Raw genomic sequence first — 17,235 nt, forward strand, 5'->3', positions numbered from 1 at the left:
CTGACCACACAGTTGAAAAGTCCAAGGGGTAGGTCTGTCTTCAGGCATGGCTTGATTCAGGGTCTTGTAAGAAGTCACTAACACCTGATGTCACCTCTTGATCTTGCTACCTTTATGTTGATGCCACTCTCAGACAGACTCTATGCCTCTGGTGGGAAGAAGTTTGCACTGCAAAGTGAACTCCAGGTTCAAGCCCAGTGAGAAAGAGAACGTTCTCTCCAAACAGCCCCAGCAGATGTTTCATGTGTTCCTTGGCTGTCACTGGGTCACAGGTCCATTCCTGGACCAACGTTATGGTTGAGTGAACAGAGGGAGAAATGTGATGTTCCCACCTATAACCCAGCTGACAGTTCCTCAGTTGCTGAAAGGGATAGGGACTCTCCCAGAAAGAGAGCAGGGTAGTCTCCAAAATAAGGGAGAAAACCTACAGGAAATTCTAAGTCCAGCAAATGCCCACCACACACACATATCCTCCAAAACCAAACCCATCCCCAACATTTCTAGCTAATTCTCTCCCCTGACCTCATTCTTCACAGTGTCACTCACGTTGGCAATGCCTTTTGCTAGTATCCTTGGTTAGGAACAAGTCTTGCTACGTTAGCTACTCTGTGAAACTCTTCCATATGAAAACTGTTCCCATGTCCTTCCTTTGGCAATGAACCCGCTACTGCTTTCTGCACTGCGGTTTTTCCTGCTGATCCTGAACTTCGTGTCGTATGTGTATGTCTCACCTGTCTTTCAGACTGTAAAGTCCTCCATGGCAGGAAACAGGAATGCTTCTTGCCTAGCACCTTCTATACCATAATTGTTTGATCGGTGCTGTCGGATTAAGAATTGAAGGGCAATTCTTATATCTTCTGTTGGTTGAATGCCATTGGGTGGTAAATAATATTGTTGGAACCATAGATTTAGAAGGAACATTGAATGTAATTTGGACCTTGATCCAAGCATCCCTAGACTCCCTGTCTGGCCCCCTGGGGAGGCGGGGGGTCCTATAGAAAGACTAGCTGAGCCCAACCCAGGAAACAGGAGTATAGACCCTTAAGCAAACAAAACAAACAAAAAAACTATCTAATCTTTCATTCCTCAGGGAATAGAGATTAAGGCAGGGCAGGTCCTTAGCAAGTGAATTAAAATCCACAAAATAAGAGAAATACCGAAAGGGAGTTAAACCAGTTTGGACACTTCGTTCAAAGCCTTTGCCATTACCTGCAATGATTACCTGGCAAAGCTCCTGTACATCTGGAGATACCTCAGTCCTAGGCTAGAGACTGCTCTTTGGGACCTGGCTGGGGGCTTGGTCCCAACACCACCCAAGCTGAACTCTGGGTAAGGCCCACAGGTCAAAAGCCTCCAGGGACACCAATCAGCCCTCAACCAAGGGGGAGGAGAGCCAGAAAGGCAAGAAACTGAAGTGTCTCCAGTTCTTCTCAATCTTCTTTACCGGATGGAGGGGGCTCCCTGGGTGGGCAGGAACTGGTGGTCAGGTCAACAGGGGCACCTGCCCTCAGGAAACCTCTAGCAGATGACTGCCACCTGCCACCCAATGCCCCTGCTGTCCACTGTGGGGGCTTAGGTGGATGGGGTAGGGGTGCCAGGGCCAGGGCCAGTTTTATTCCCCAGAGAAATTGATAGGAGTGACAGACTGTCCCAGTGACTTCAGCCACGATGCCTGTTTTATCATTTTCGAGCTTTGTGACCCCAAGCAACCTCTCCAGATCTAACTGTACTAACCTTCGGTGGGGCGGGGGGTGGAGGGCATGAGGTTGGACGGGACCCCTGCCTGCTTTAAGTTAGGGGACATCCATTCTGATGGTATGCCATCACCCGCCCCAGCTCACCACCCACAGGCCACATCTCGGGGACCTCCGCTTTCCCAGTGCACAAGGAAGACCGGTTCTCGACTCCAGCCTGGGCTATGGAGCAACAGGGCAGCGCTGCCCAGCAGCGAAGGGCAGGCAGGGCTCAGGAGCCAAAGTGCTGGCCAGGTCCAGGCCTGCCCCCTGCCCAGGCCTCCCCTCTGTCCAACGGAGATAACTCCCCTCTCGCAGAGTTCTTATGAGGACTCAGTGGGGGGAGTTAGACGAAACCTCTCAGAACAGGGGATCCCTGGGTGGCTCAGCAGCTGAGCGCCCGCCTTCAGCCCAGGGTGTGATCCTGGAGACCTGGGATCAAGTCCCACATCAGGCTCCCTGCGTGGAGCCTGCTTCTCCCTCTGCCTGTTTCTCTGCCGTTCTCTGTGTGTCTCTCATGAATAAATAAATAAAATCTTTTAAAAAAACAAAACAAAACCCCCTCTCAGAACAGTGCCTGGCCCTCGGTAAGGGCTGGGGGTGCCGTGAGTGTTTGGGAGCCCACAAAGCCCTTCAAACCACCACCCCAGCTAATGGAAGGTCCAGGGTGCGGCTCCCAAGGGCTTCCTCCCAGTGAAAGCTAAGCCCAGCGCAGCCCTGGGGCCGGGACGAGATGGCCTTGGCTGTTCTCTCCCTCAGCCTCGGCAGGTGAGAGGCGGCCTCTGGCCTGGAGAGGAGCCCCCCTCAGCCTGCGGCTCCCCGGGGAGGGCTGGGCTGCAGCCTGGGCCCAGTGGGGCCTGACAGGCCGGATGCGGCCTCCTTCCCTGCGGGCTCCTGCCAGATGGCTTGATTACCGCGGGTGCATTTCAGGCCTCCTGGCTATTATCAGCTTCTCGCTTTCAGCTGCTGGAGCAGGGGCAGGATCCTTCCCTTCCTCCGGGCCCATCCCTGGGTGTTGGTTTTCGCACCGCCTGCACAGGTGAGCCACGCTGCCCCGCCCCAGCCCCGCCCCGCCTGCCTCCCGGGACTGTCTCCAGGGAGGCGGGCAGGTGGGGAGGGGGCTGGGCCCCAACTGTCCCGTCCGAGCCACCAGCACTTCAAGCTCCCCAAAGAAAGCATCTTTCCTGTGGTGATGCCCAGCACACTGGGAAGGATAAAGGAGGAGAAAATGAGCCAGAAGTAAAAGGCAAGGGTTTACCCCAAAGTCGTAGGTTCCGGATTTACAAAATTCACCTCCCCTGCAGGCCTTTCCTCACGCAGCGCCCCCTCCTGTGTGCCCTCTGGCCCCCCACCCTGCAGGGCCGCACTGTGACAGGAGCTCTCACAGGGCCCCCCATCATGCCTTCCCCAATGGACGCCCCCCAGCCAGCTCCCTAACGCCTCCTTATGCGAGACTGATCCCTGAAGATGGGGGGAGAGATGGGACCTGGCCTTTGTTTTTGTTTTTTTTTTTAAGATTTTATTTATTTATTCATGAGAGACACAGAAAGAGAAGCAGAGACACAGGCAGAGGGAGAAGCAGGCTCCCTGCTGGGGACCCCATGTGGGACTCGATCCAGGGATTCTGGGATCATGACCTGACCCTGAGCCGGAGGCAGATGTTCAACCACTGAGCCACCCAGGTACCCAGGGCACCTTTGAGTAAACAAACAAACAAAAAATTCTTTCATCGATGAGCTGCAGAAGTGTCCCCAGGGGGAGGGGACAGCTTGGCAGCTGGCCCCCTTCCCTCCGCCAAGGTTTTTGTCCTCACTGCCACCAGGTCACCTTGTCTGCCCTGTTCACCTGCCCAGGTGTGGGCTGCACCCCATCCTGCCCCCCTTTTGCAGAACTTAGGCTGGAATTCTCTAAAAATAACCTCCTAGAAAATCAGCGAAATGAACAAAGGGAACACAAACGGCTGAACGACAGATGTGCTTGCCCAGCCCAGGTACCTAATCCCGAAACAACCCCTGGGCTGGCCAGGCCTCTGTTCCTCACTGCCTACCCCCGACCCCTGCCAGAAAAGACCCTCTCAGGTAAACCTGTTTGACACGCTCCCTCCCCCTGCTGCCTACCAGCCAGGCAGAAGTGGGGAGGGGAAAGGCAGACTTTACAGTGAGGCAAGCAGCAGGCCTTATGCCCGAGCTGAGGTCAAAGGGAAGGTGGGTCCCTAAGGCCCCATAAGTTGGAGCAGAATCCCACTGGGTGAAGTAGCCCCCCATCTGTTGTGACCTCTGGAGAGGGGGAGGTCCTGGTTAGGGGAGGGGAACTGGCGTGATCAGAAGTGGAGCCAAGGCCAAGCTCTAGTCATGGGGGGCAGGCACCTGGTTCCAGCTCTACCCGTCATTCTGGCCATTCCCTATCTTTCCTGAGGCCTTGGCTTCCCCAGAGGTCAAAGGAGGAAGTCGGAGGAGTGAACCTCCAATGTCTCTATTACTTCTAGCCCTTTTCCATTCTGCAACTCTCCACTTTGAGCCACCAGTTCCCAGATACAACTTCAGTCCATCAAGGTGAGTCTTGGGTATGGTGCTTGGGTAAACGTGTTGGTTCCCAACACAGTGATGACAGCTAACCATCCTGAAAGTTAACCAGGTACCGGAGACTATCGGAGCCACCGTGCAAGCATGGCCTCATTTCCTCCTCACACAAGCTCTCATCAGGAGGACCTCAGATCCCTATTTCACAGATGAGAAAACTGAGGCTTAAAGAGGTTAAGACCATCCCAGGGTGGGCTTCAGGCAGGGTTGCTCCAGGGTCTGTGTTCTGATCCCCAACGTTCAGTTGCTCCCTTGCAGAGTGGCTGTGATGTCTATAATAGGCACAATAGTCAAAAGGTGGAATCCCAAATGTCCATCAGCAGATAAATGGATAAAGAAAATGTGGCTTGTCCATACAGTAAGATGATAGTCCGCCTGAAAGAGGAGGGGAGTTTGGACATGTGCTACAACATAGGTGAAGCTTGAAAACATCATGCTAAGTGAAATCAGCCAGCACAAAAGGACAAATATTGTATGATTGCACTTCCATGAAATATCTAGAATAGACAAATTCATAGACATGGAGAATAGATTAAAGGTTGCTGGGGACTGAGGTAAGGAGAGAATGGGGAGTTATTGCTTAATGAGTACAGAGTTTCTATTTGAGATGATGGTAAGTTCTAGAAATGGATAGTGGAGATGGTCGCACAGCAATGTAAATGTGCTTTATGCCACTAAAGTGTGCACTTAAAGATGGCTAAGATGTCAATTTTGTGTTAGGTTAAAAATAACTTTTTAAAAAAGGTTTATTTATTTGAGAGAGAACGAATGTGAGGGGTGGCAGAGGGAGAGAGAGAGCATCTCAAGCAGACTCCCCACTGAGTGCGGAGCTGGACATGGGGCTCAATCTCATGACCTGAGCCAAAATCAAGAGTCAGATGCTCAACCAACTGAGCCACCCAGGCATCCCATTAAAAATAACTTAAACATATCTATACTAGGGACACCTGGGTGGCTCAGTGGTTGAGCGTCTACCTTCAGCTCAGGGTGTGATCCTAGAGTCCTGGGATTGGGTCCCACATCAGGTTCCCGCAGGGAGCTGCCTCTCCCTCTGCCTATGTCTCTGCCTCTCTCTCTCTCTCTGTGTCTCTCATGAATAAATAAATAAAATCTTTTTAAAAATATCTGTACTAGGATAGATATCATTTATCAAACGCTACTATGCCCTTTCTGCGCTAGGTGCTTCACACGTCACCTTGTTTTACCTTTACAACAACAGTGCCATAGTCTCCCTCAGGCAAGGAAACCAAGATTCAGAGGATAAATTACCCAAGGACCCACAAGTGGTAAGTGGCAGAGCTGATACATAAACCCAGGTAATGCCGAAAGCAAACCTGGAGAAGAAGGTAGAGAAATCTGAGAAGGCGAGAACAAGCTGGGACGAACCGGGTGTGAGGCCGCTCACACCCCTACCTGTGTTTGCCAGCTTCCACAAATTCCATGTTTGCATTTGTCCCATCTCTCCCTGCACTTACGTTTTCCCCCATTTCACAGCCAACCAACACCTCCCTGCCTCACCCTTCCACTAAGTCACTACCTCTGCGTCTGTTCATCCAGGACTCCTCCCCATCCGCCCCCTGCCCGGGAGCACAGCCTGCCAGCACTTGGGGGAGGCAGAGGGCTCGGAGTCCGTTGGTCTAATTCCGTTCTGAGGGAGAGAGGCCCAGCTCTCTCCTAAAGGTGACTGCCAAGCACATGGCAACTGAGGGTCCCTGCCAGGGAGCTGATTGTCCCCAGAAAAACCTCAGGAAGGCTGGACAGGCAACTCTGTGAGGTGCCAGGCCTTGTGGATCTCAGTCTCAGTGTGAGGACGGTCAGGGTGGGGAGTTTCTTTTGTCTTTTAAATAACAAACTGCCCATTGCCCCTGAAACAAAAGGCATTCCAAGCTCAGGTCACTCGGGAAGGCCAAGCATCCCCACATCCAGGCCACTGCACTCATGTCCGTTTGCAGTCTCCTGTCCGCTTTTAGCTTAGTCCCAAAGGTCACATGCGAGTGCAAAGCATCCTTGGGAATTCCTCACATGGAAGGGCTCAGGCAAAGTCACCGGATGCTACAGGTGTGACTGTGGGGGTTGGATGGGTGTGTGTGTGTGTGTGTGTGTGTGCCCCATGACTTGCTGTCTCTACCCCTGATCCCCCGGGACATTTTTCCTGGCTTCTGTTCCCCTAGGCCCTGCAGCCAGCTACTCACTGTAAATCCCCAGAAGACGTTGACTGATGACAACTGTGACTCCTTTCAGAGGAACCGAATGGTTAACACCACCCCAAGGAGTGAAATCCATTGGGTTTCCAGATCTCGGGAAAGATTTTTAAAGCAGATGGGTCTTCCCAAACACACCTTTAGTCATGTCCAGGAAGGGTGGCCTCTGCCAGCTGGCAGATTTAAAGGGTAGGCTCCCATGCTCTTGGGAAAGTCACTGTGGCTCAGAGTCACCAGAGAACTTTGGTGTCAACCCTCTAGGCCCTGACTCTTGACTCTGCCATTACCCAGCCATGTGACCTTGAGCCAGTGTTGCTGGCTCTTTCTCCTTTATAAACTGGAGACAGTGATGGTACCCACCTTCGGATACTGAAGGGAATTAAATGGGATGCAGCTCATGAAGTACTTAGGACAGCGCTTAGTACCAAGGTCCTATTCAAGAAATCTTAGTTGTCTTTACTGTGCAGACATTGGTAGCCAAGCCTGGTACCTTTCCCTGGAAACCAGACTCCTCTTCAGACCCAGTACAGCACAGGGGGTAGCCACTACCTGCTATTGGCTATCGGCCAAGGATGGCACCCAAGACAAAATCTATTTGCCACCCACGTCCAACGTATTTCTTAATGGCAAGTAGTGTGCATCCCCTGTCTCTGAGCTGGGGCCCCTGCACTGCTCCATCCTTGTGTCCTATTGTGCCAATCCTGGCCAACCTCCTCACAACACACACATGCAGTTTGGATCTCAAACTGATTCCTGATTCCCCCCACACAATTTTAAACAGCTTTATTGAGACATAATCCACATGCTCTACAGTTCCCTATACATTTTAAAGTATAGTGAACTGTATTTTTTAAAGTTTTTTAAATTGTACAGTTCACTATACAATTCAATGGCTTTTCGTATATTCAGAGCTATGCGTGCATCACGACAATCAATTTTAGCATATATTCATTACACCTTCAAAAAAATTTGTACACCTCTCGTCCATCACCTTTCAAACTCTCCTGCCCTCTGCCCCCCCACCCTAGGCAACCACTTACCTACTTTTTGTCTCTATATATTTGTCCATTCTGGACATTTCATATAAATGGAATCGTACAATATGTGGTCCTTTGTGACTGGTTTTTCACTTAGCATGATTTTTTCCAATCCCATCCACATTGTAGCATTTCTTTTTATTGCTAAATAATATGCCATTGTACAAATATTGCATATTTTATTTATTGATCTGTCAGTTGATGGACACTGGGGTTGTTTCTACTTTTTGACTATTATGAATAATGCTTCTATGAACATTTATGTAAAATTTTTTATGTGGGTACATATTTCCACTTCTCAAGTAGATACCTAGGAGTGCGATCATTGGGCCATGTGGTAACTCTATGTTTAACCACTTGAGGAACTGCCAGAATGGTAGTTCTCTGCTTTTCCAAAGCAGCTGTACTATTTTAAATTTTCACCAGCAGTGTATGAGGATTAATTTCTTCATATCTTTGCCAACACTTGTAATTATCTGTGTTTTTTATTAAACTATCCTAGATAGCTCTATCCGGTGTGCAATGGTATCTCATTGTGGTTTTGATTTGCATTTCCTGACGGCTAATGAGGTTGAGCATCTTCTCATGTGCTTATAATAATTTGTATGTCTTCATTGGAGAAATTCTTCTTATGATCCTTTGCCCATTTTTGAATTGGGTTGTCTTTTTATTATTGAGTTGTAGGAGTCCTTCATATATTCTAGATACAAATCCTTTACTTACCAGATATATGATTTGTAAAAAATTTTCTCTCATTCTGTGGGTTGCCTTTTCACTTTCTTACTGTATTCTTTGAAGCACAAAAGTTTTTCATTTTGATGCCATTTTGAGTAAATTTTGTATGTGGTATGAGGTAGGGGTTCAAGATCATTTTTATACATGTGGGTATCCAGCAGGCCCAACACTGTTTTAAAAACAATTCCTTTCCCAATTTAATTATCTTGGCAGCCTTATCAAAAATCATGTGACCATAAAGTTGAGAATGTAGTTCTGGACTCTCAATTCTGTTCCATTGATCCATATGTCCATTCATAGGCCAATACCACACTGTCCTGATTACATTTCTAGTAAGTTTTGAAATCCGTCAGTATAAATCTTCCAACTTTGTTCCTCATTTTCAAGTTTATTTTGGCTAATATGGATCCCTTGCCTTTTCATATAAATTTTAGGATCAGCTTGTCAATTTCAGCAAAGAAATCAACTGGAATACTGATAGGGATTATGTTGAATCTGTAGGTCAATTTGGGAATAATATTATGTGTTTCAATCCATGGGCCTTTCTATTTATTTAAGTATTTTTAAATTTCCTTCAACAATATTTTATAGTTTTCAGAGTAGCGCTTTAGTTAAGTTTATTTCTAAGTATTTTATTTTTTGATGCTATTATAAATGGATTTTTTTCTTAATTGAGTTTTCAGTTTACTCATTGTGATAGAAATACAATTGATTTTTGTATATTTTTCTCTTTTTTTCAGATTTTATTTATTTTTTCATGAGAGACACAGAGAGAGAGGCAGAGACATAGGCAGAGAGAGAAGCAGGCTTCCTCCTGGGAATCCGATGTGGGACTCTGGCATCACACCCTGAGCCGAAGGCAGATGCTCAACCACTGAGCCACCCAGGCGTCCTGGTTTTTAAGCATTTTTCATGTATCCTGAAACTTCGCTAATTCATTTATTAGAGCTAATAGTTTATTCATGGGTTATTTAAGGTGTTCTCTATATAAATTATGTCATCTACTTCCTTTCAAATCTTGATACCTTTTTTTTTTTCTTGCCTAATTTCCCTGGCTAGAATGTTTATAACTGACAAGTAGATATTCTTGTCTTGTTCTTAATCCTACAGAGTTGCACTCAGCCTCTTACCGTTAAGTATGTTAGATGTGGGGATTTGTAGATGCTAATCAGATTGAGGAAGTCCCCTTCTATTCCTGGTTTCTTGGGTGTTTTTATCATAAAGAGGTGTTGAATTTTGTCAAATGCTTTTTCTCTATCTATCGAGATGATCATAAAGTTTTGGTCCTTTATTCTGTTGATGTGGTGTATTATATTAATTGATTTTCAGATTTTAAACCAATCTTGTATATCTGGGGTAAATCCTACTTGGTCATATGCATTATCCTTTTTATGTATTGCTGGATTTATTTGCTAATGTTTTGTTGAAGGTTTTTGCATCTGTATGCTTAAAAGATATTAGTCTGTAGTGTTCTTTTTTGGTAATGTATCTGTCTGGTTTTGGTATCATGGTAACACTGACTTCATAGAATGAGTTGGAAAGTGTTCTATCCTCTTCTATTTTTAGAAGAGTTTGTGAAGAACTGGTATTAATTATTTAAATGTGTGGCAGAGTTCACCAGGAAAGCCATCTAGTTGAGGGAATTTTTTTTGTGGGAAATTTTTAAATTACTAATTCAATCTCTTTACTTGTTTTAGGTCTATTCAGATTTTCTATTCTTCTTGAGTCAGTTTTGGTAGTAGGTGTCTTTCTAGGGATTTATCAATTTCAATGAAGTGATCTAATATGCTGCCATATAGTTGTTCATGATGCTATTGATAGCCTTTTATCTCTGTAATGCCCATAATATCCTTTCTTCAATTTCTGGTCTTAGTATTCTGAGTCTTCTTTTTTCTTGATAAATCTAGCTAAAAAGACTTGTCAATTTTATTTATCTTTTTAATGAGCCAACTTTTAATTTTGTTGATTTTCTCTGTTGTCTTTCTATACTCTATTTCATTAACCTATGTTCTAGTCATAATATTTCCTTCCTTCTGTTTGCTTTGGGTTTAGTTTGCTCTTCTTTGTCCAGTGTTTTAAGGTGCAAGTTTGGGTTGTTTATTTGAGGTCATTCCTATTTTTCAGTGGAATTTTTTATAACTATAAAATTCCCTCTAAGCACTGCTTTTGATATGCTATGTTTCATTTTACTCAAAGTATCTTCTGATTTCCCTTGTGATTTCTACTTTTATCCATTGGTTATTTAGTAGTATGTTATTTAATTTCTGCATATTTGTGACTTTCTCCAGTTTTTTTCCTATTATTAATTTCCAATTTCACACTTATGACTAGAGAATATACTTTGTATGATTTCAGTCCTTTTAAATTTATTGAGCTTTGTTTTAAGGCCTGGCATATATTCTATTCTGGAGAATGTTCCATGTATGCTTAAGAAGAATGTGTATTCTGCTCTTGTTCACCAAAGTTTTCTATAAATGTCTGTTACCCATGCACATTTTATCTCTTCTCATTAATTCCCATTCCCAGAATGCCTTTCCCCTTATCTCCACAGAGCTAAAGTACATCCATTACTTAAGCCCTAGAGCAAGTCTTCCCTCCAATGCTGTGTAAACTGCTTTGGAAATCTGAAAATAAAGAAAACATATGCATTTGTTATCTAATGCCACATAACAAATTACCTCAACACTCCGTGGCTTTAAACAAAAACATTTGTTACTGCAGTTTCTGAGAGTCAGGCATCCAGGAGCAGTCCTCAGTTTCTTGCTAGCTATCAGCTGGAGATTTTAGTTTCTTGACACATGAGCCTTTCCACAACATGGCAGCTTGCTTCTCCTAGAGCAAATGATCTAGGAGAGACCCAGCAAACAAAAAAACCATGTGAGACAGAAGCCATAGTCTTTTACAACCTAATCTCAGAAGTGAGATTCTCCTATGTGCTTTCAATTGCACAAACTCTGTAACGGTGTAGCACGGGGCTACACAAAAGGTGTAAACACTAGGACATGGGATCATTGGAGGCCATTCTTGAGGCTGGCTGCTGGAGCTTACAAATGATTTGTTTGACATAGCACAACATGGATCCAGTTGTCCAGTAAACACTGGATTAGACCTACTGGTCAAGCTCACAAATGAATATTGAGGCAATATTCCTAAATTAATTTTTAATAAACAGATTCATGTGGCACATTTGAAGAATAATACTTATACACAAGTGGGATTTATTCTGGGAATGCAAGGATGGTTCAATATTAGAAGAATCCATTAATATTGATTCACTATATTTTTAAAAATCTAAGGAGAAAATTTAATTATTTCTATAGATGCAGACAAGGAATTGAATAAAATTCAACACTCATTCTAGATTTTAAAAATCTTAATAAAAGAGGAATAGATAGATTCTTTTGTGGCATGGTAAAATATATCTTCCTCAAAAGTTATCATCTTGCCTAAAAGGAAAGCACTAAAAGCAGTTCCATTGAAGTCAGAAAAAAAGACAAGAATGCATGCTACCATTATTCTTTAAAAACTCTGCAGATACAAGCTGATACAAGTAAGCAAGAAGTTAGAATTAGGAAAGAAGTTAGAGGTGTAAAATATGAAAATAGGCAAAATTGTCACAATTTGTACAAGTATCATGATTATGATGTATAACCATCATGATTATATATCTGGAAAACCTAAGAGAATCTACTGAATTGCAAATAAGAGAAATGGGTAATGAAGCCAGTTATAAAATTCATATGTAGTAAATGATAGCTTTTTACATATAAATATTATTCAGTTAAAAGACACAGTGGAAGAATTTCCAACAGTAACTAAAATATAAAATAGTCTGGAATAAACCTCAAAATGTGCAAGAAATATATGAAGAAAACTTTAACTTACATGTGTAGTGGCAGATGGTAACTACACTTATGGTGCTGAGCATTGTGTACAGAATCGTTAAATCACTATGCTGTACACCAAAACTAATATAACATTGTGTGTCAACAGTACTTAAATAATAAAAATTTAAAACAAAAAAAAATGTTTAAGAGAAGGGAAAGGGGGCAGGGAGAGGGGCAGAGAGAGAGGGAGAGAGAGAACCTTAAGTAGGCTCCACGCCACAGCAGGGAGCGTGACACAGGGCTCCATCTCACAACCCCGAGATCATGACCTGTTCTGAAATCAGAAGAGTTGGATGCTTAACTAACTGAGTCATCCAGGTGCCCCTAAAAAAAAATTTAACATTTAAAAGGAACTTGAAAAAATGCAGAACTATACCATATTCTCAGAGAGAAAGATCCATCACTGCAAAAATGTCAATTCTCTACCCAGTTACTTTATTAATCCAACACTATCTCAAAAAGATGCCTGCAGGACATTTTTTGTGACACTAGAAGAGCTGATTCTAAAAGTAAACAACTGAGTCTACCCATGAAACCTGGGGAAAGAAGAATAATGAGCAAGCTTTGGGGGGAGAATTAAGAAGCCAGGGCTCCAGGCCAAGCTCTGCCCTAAAAAATTGAAGGACCATTTATCATTTCTGTCAGGGCTTTGGTTTTCTCATCAGCAAAGCAAGGCATGCAGGCTGGGGGGTGGGGGGGCAGGGGTCTAACCTTCCTTTCAGCTCTAGAATTTTCTGATCGATTCTGTGGTGAGACTGTTAGTCCAAACACTGCAGACTTGGATGGAGCCATGTCTACTCTGAACAAGTCCAGGGCACCTAAAAGAGTGTTTGGATAAGTATGTGAATTTCTGGGGCACCAGGGAGGCCTTCTGCTAAAAAGCAGCCCTATCCTTACCCTTATCCTCATTCTATCTCTGGTATTGCTCTATGGGATTTACTCAGTTGATGTGACCTCTCCCTCCATTACCTGCCCCCACTAGGACATAAGCATGGTATTTGGGTCTTACCTCTCTAATCTTTTCTTAGGAGCCAATCTGAATAGGAGAAGGGAAAAGATGGGGAGAACAGAGACTCTACAGAAGAATGAACTCCCCAGGGACAAAGAAAAGAGAAAGCGGAGACACAGACACTGCAGACATCTTAGCCCCAGAAAGTCCATTCAGAGACCCCAGAGGAAGCACAAGAACTATCCCCAGATGACAGTGGAATTACATGAATCAATATCTTTACCTGCCAAATAAGTGCATTAATAGACCGAGTTCGTATTTATAGCTTTCAACAGAACAGAACCATTTGAACAAGGAGAGAAGGAACACTTCCTCCTCTCTCCTCTACCCAGTCAGGAAGGACCTTCTGGGAAAGAGAACATTTGAAAAGAGTTCCTCAAAGGAGAGGGAGGAAGATGCTTGGCAAAGCGTGTTAGGGTGTGCTTTCTCCAAAACCAAGAGAAGGCATAGAACAGGTGGGGGCAGCCAGAGAGCAATGAGGGATCCTTCGCTTGAGAAAAAAGAAACAGAGGTGCTGGGGAGAAAAGATGCTAGCCCAGGAGGCCAAGCACTGTGAAAGGCTTCAGGTGGGGTGCCATGCAGTAGGTGCATTAATTCTTCCTCTTAAGTGATTTTAACATTTCTCATGATTTCCCAAAAGCAGGCCCCCACATGGGAGTTTTGGAGGTAATGCTCCGGGGGCCTGCCATAGTTCAGGCCTCAGGAAAGCCTGCAGTCGGACCGCTTCTAAGTGGCCTTTATCTGCCGCAGTGGCCAGGCTGAACTCAGGTGAACTCAGCTATTTACCAAACTTCTACCAGAAGTCCAGTGTCACGCTTAGGGCTGTGGTGAGCATAAGGGAAGCCAGGAGAGGGTCCTTGCTGTTGAGAAGTTCATAGATGGAAAAACAAGAATTGCAGATTGGAAAGTGGTATTATTCATATAATTCACCCAAGTCCGGAATTAAATATAAAAATGAGTGGAACAGTGAGTGAGTTAGGAGCTCAGAGGGAACAGAGACAGGACAGTGGGCTGGTGGCCAGGGATGACTTTATGGAGGAGGTGGAACTTGACCCCAATATGCATCAATGGGATCAAGGTCCCTCTGCTTTCCTCCATGCCGCAGGCTATGAGAGGACCAAGCCAGAGGCCCAGGAGTGGAAGAAGCAGCTTCTTTTCTGGAATCTTAGAAGTGAGGCTTTAAGTGAGAACCTTCTCCGATCCTATCTTTCTCAGTGCTGTTTGTTTGAAAAGGGAGTAGATTTCCCTGTTACAACAGCCAAAAAAACAAAATAAATCAAGAAGGGAACAGCAAGCATGGACCTGGAAATGAAGTTAAAATCTCTAGGCTTAGTGAAGACACCACAAAATGGTTTTCTCCTCAAAGCGGAGCTCCACCTAGACTAGACTGCTCTAATGGATCTGGGGACATATTCTTCTCCCTGACAACTCCACCCACCCCACTTCCCACCCCATTTCCTCCAAAAGCCTTTTGCAGATGGTGCCTCTCAGTTCCCAGAACCAGTCTGGAGCAGTGATTAAAAAGATCAGAATTCCGGGAACCACTTTTTTCTTCTTGGCTACCTTGGCAAATGCTTAAGCTACACTAAGATGCGGTGAACCATTTAAAAGTGACAATCAAGATGTTGGGGAAAAATTAAGAATTCCACTAGGCATAGGGCCAGTCTGTACACACACACACACACACACACACAAAATCGGTTGTTTGGGAAAAACTAAGATTCTGTGAACACTCTTTTGGGGAACCCTCCTGACCCAGGGGTGCTCAGACCCCCTCTCCCCTCACTGGTTCCCTCTTTCCTTTCCCCATTCACAAGGACAGGAATCATCTGCATTTCTAGCAGTTCTCTGCGTACTACAGGGTTGTAGCCCAGCCTAGAAAAAAAGAAATAATGACAGACTCAGGATCTCACTGGATCTAATAACCCTGAAGAGTCCTCTGTACAACACCTGATGTACAGCCACTGAAAGGACATTCTGTAATCTTTTGCCCATTTCTGTCTTTCTCGATTTTTCCTGGTGCTTGAGAAGCTCTCCCAGGATGCAGAAGGCAAGATAAGGAGATTAAAATGAGAGAGAATATAATAGGTATTAAAGACACAGCAGAAACCATACTCATGAGCTATAGGTGACTTGAACAAGAAACTGATCAATGTACTCACCTAAAAATGGTTTATAAACTGAAAGGACTCCTGCATTCCAGACGGTGTTAGCTTCCCAGGGCTGCTGTAACACGGCACCTCGAACTGGGTGGCTTAAAACAACAAGCATTTTTTCTCCTACAGTGTTGGAGGCTAGGTCCAAAATTAACATATCAGCAGGGCTATGCCCCCCTCCAAAGGCTCTAGGGAAGAATCCTTCCTTGCTTCTTCCAGCTTCTCGTGGCCCCAGGTGATCCTTGACTTGTGGCAGGTAACTCCAACCTCGGCTTCTGTTTTTACTTGGCCTTCATCTCTGTGTGTGTCTATGTGTTCTCTCTTAATAAGGACACCAGTCATTGGATGTAGGGTGCCCTAAATTCAGGGTGATTTCATTTGTAGGCAGTTGTATCTTTAAGGACCTTATTTTCAAGTAAGGTCACATTCTGACATTCCAAGTAGATGCGAAATTTGAGGGGATGTTATTCAATCAACTGCACAGAACAAATCAATTAAGAGACCAATAAGTAAGCACATCTTGGCAAGAATCTAGAAAAAGAAGGACAAAGGAAAAAATCTACAAGCAGTGCAAAGTTGTTATAATCAAATGATGAAAAATCAGCCTTCTTCAAGCATCTCAACAACTAGCAAGAGATGATGAAGACAAGTGACACAATGTCTCCAAGGTTTTAAGGGAAAACGTTTTAACTTGGCCAAACTGCAATTTTATTATTCACATATGAATGTTTCAGAAAAAAGCATTCTTAGATATTCTCAGGAACATCTTTCCTGAAAATATTGCTTTAAGATCCACTCCAACCAATGGAGAGGTGAAGGAAAATGCGCCAAAGAATGGGTAGGTCAAGTGGCACCTGGGTGGCTCAGTGGTTGAGCATCTGCCTTTGGCTCAGGTCATGATCCCAGGGTCCTGGGATTGAGTCCCGCATCAGACTCCCCACAGGGAGCCTGCTTCTCCCTCTGCCGGGTCTCTGCCTCTCTCTGTGTGCCTCTCATGAATAAGTAACTAAAATCTTTTTTTTTTTTTTTTTTTTTTTAAGAATGGGAAGGTCATAATACAAAGGAGTGTTGGCAGGCATTGAAGATATTTAGGGATACAACAAAGTTTAAATGATTGTTGTAAATATAGTTTCAAAACATGTAAATAGCAATTTTTGAAAAGAACATAAAGAGTGTAAAATGTCCACAATTTAAAAGTAATACATTGGTTCCTCATATCCCAGATCCCACAACACATACACAGAAGAAATAGATGGGGAAATGTAGAAGGAAGTAAAGAAATGTGCATTTCTTCTTATTATACCTGGCTGTTCAGTATTTTAAAAAAATTCTTAGTGCTGATGTTTAGAAGAAATATGGATTCAAGTATTTTACAGATAGATTTATAATTGATGAAATGATGTGTGTGAGCGAGAGATAGAGAAACAGAGAGACGGAGCATGCACACAAAACAGCAGCTAGTTCTCTTCCTCTACTTGATAGGAGGCCATTCCTGGCCTCCCCTCCCCCATTTTATTGAGGTATAATTGACAAGTTTGTCTATGTAAGTTGTACAACTTGATGATCTGGTATATGTGTACATTGTTAGATAATTACCACATTCAGGCTGATTAATAACTCCATCAACTCATATAGTTACCATGCTCTTTCCTTTCCTTTCCTTTCCTTTCCTTTCCTTTCCTTTCCTTTCCTTTCCTTTCCTTTCCTTTCCTTTCCTTTCCCTTTCCTTTCCTTTTCCTTTCCCTTCCCTTTCCCTTCCCTTTCCCTTCCCTTTCCCTTCCCTTTCCCTTCCCTTTCCCTTTCCTTTCCCTTCCCTTTCCTTTCCTTTCCCTTCCCTTTCCCTTCCCTTTCCCTTCCCTTTCCTTTCCCTTTCCTTTCCCTTCCCTTCCCTTCCCTTC

At 44.3% G+C, this 17,235-nt stretch overlaps 1 long non-coding RNA gene across 3 annotated transcripts in view; it reads right to left on the bottom strand.

Annotated features, from left to right (window-relative positions):
* LOC112915215 (uncharacterized) overlaps positions 1–17,235 on the bottom strand; it is a 61,726-nt gene that overhangs the window by 19,089 nt on the left and 25,402 nt on the right. For all 3 annotated transcript variants that reach the window (XR_011997753.1, XR_011997754.1, XR_011997755.1), the window contains 2 exons: positions 15,344–15,813; positions 10,964–11,131 (listed from right to left, as the gene is read on the bottom strand). This is a non-coding gene — a long non-coding RNA (uncharacterized lncRNA). The remainder of the gene's footprint in view (positions 1–10,963; positions 11,132–15,343; positions 15,814–17,235) is intronic.

This window comes from Vulpes vulpes, chromosome 16, assembly GCF_048418805.1.
Source record: "Vulpes vulpes isolate BD-2025 chromosome 16, VulVul3, whole genome shotgun sequence".
Lineage (NCBI taxonomy): Eukaryota > Metazoa > Chordata > Mammalia > Carnivora > Canidae > Vulpes > Vulpes vulpes.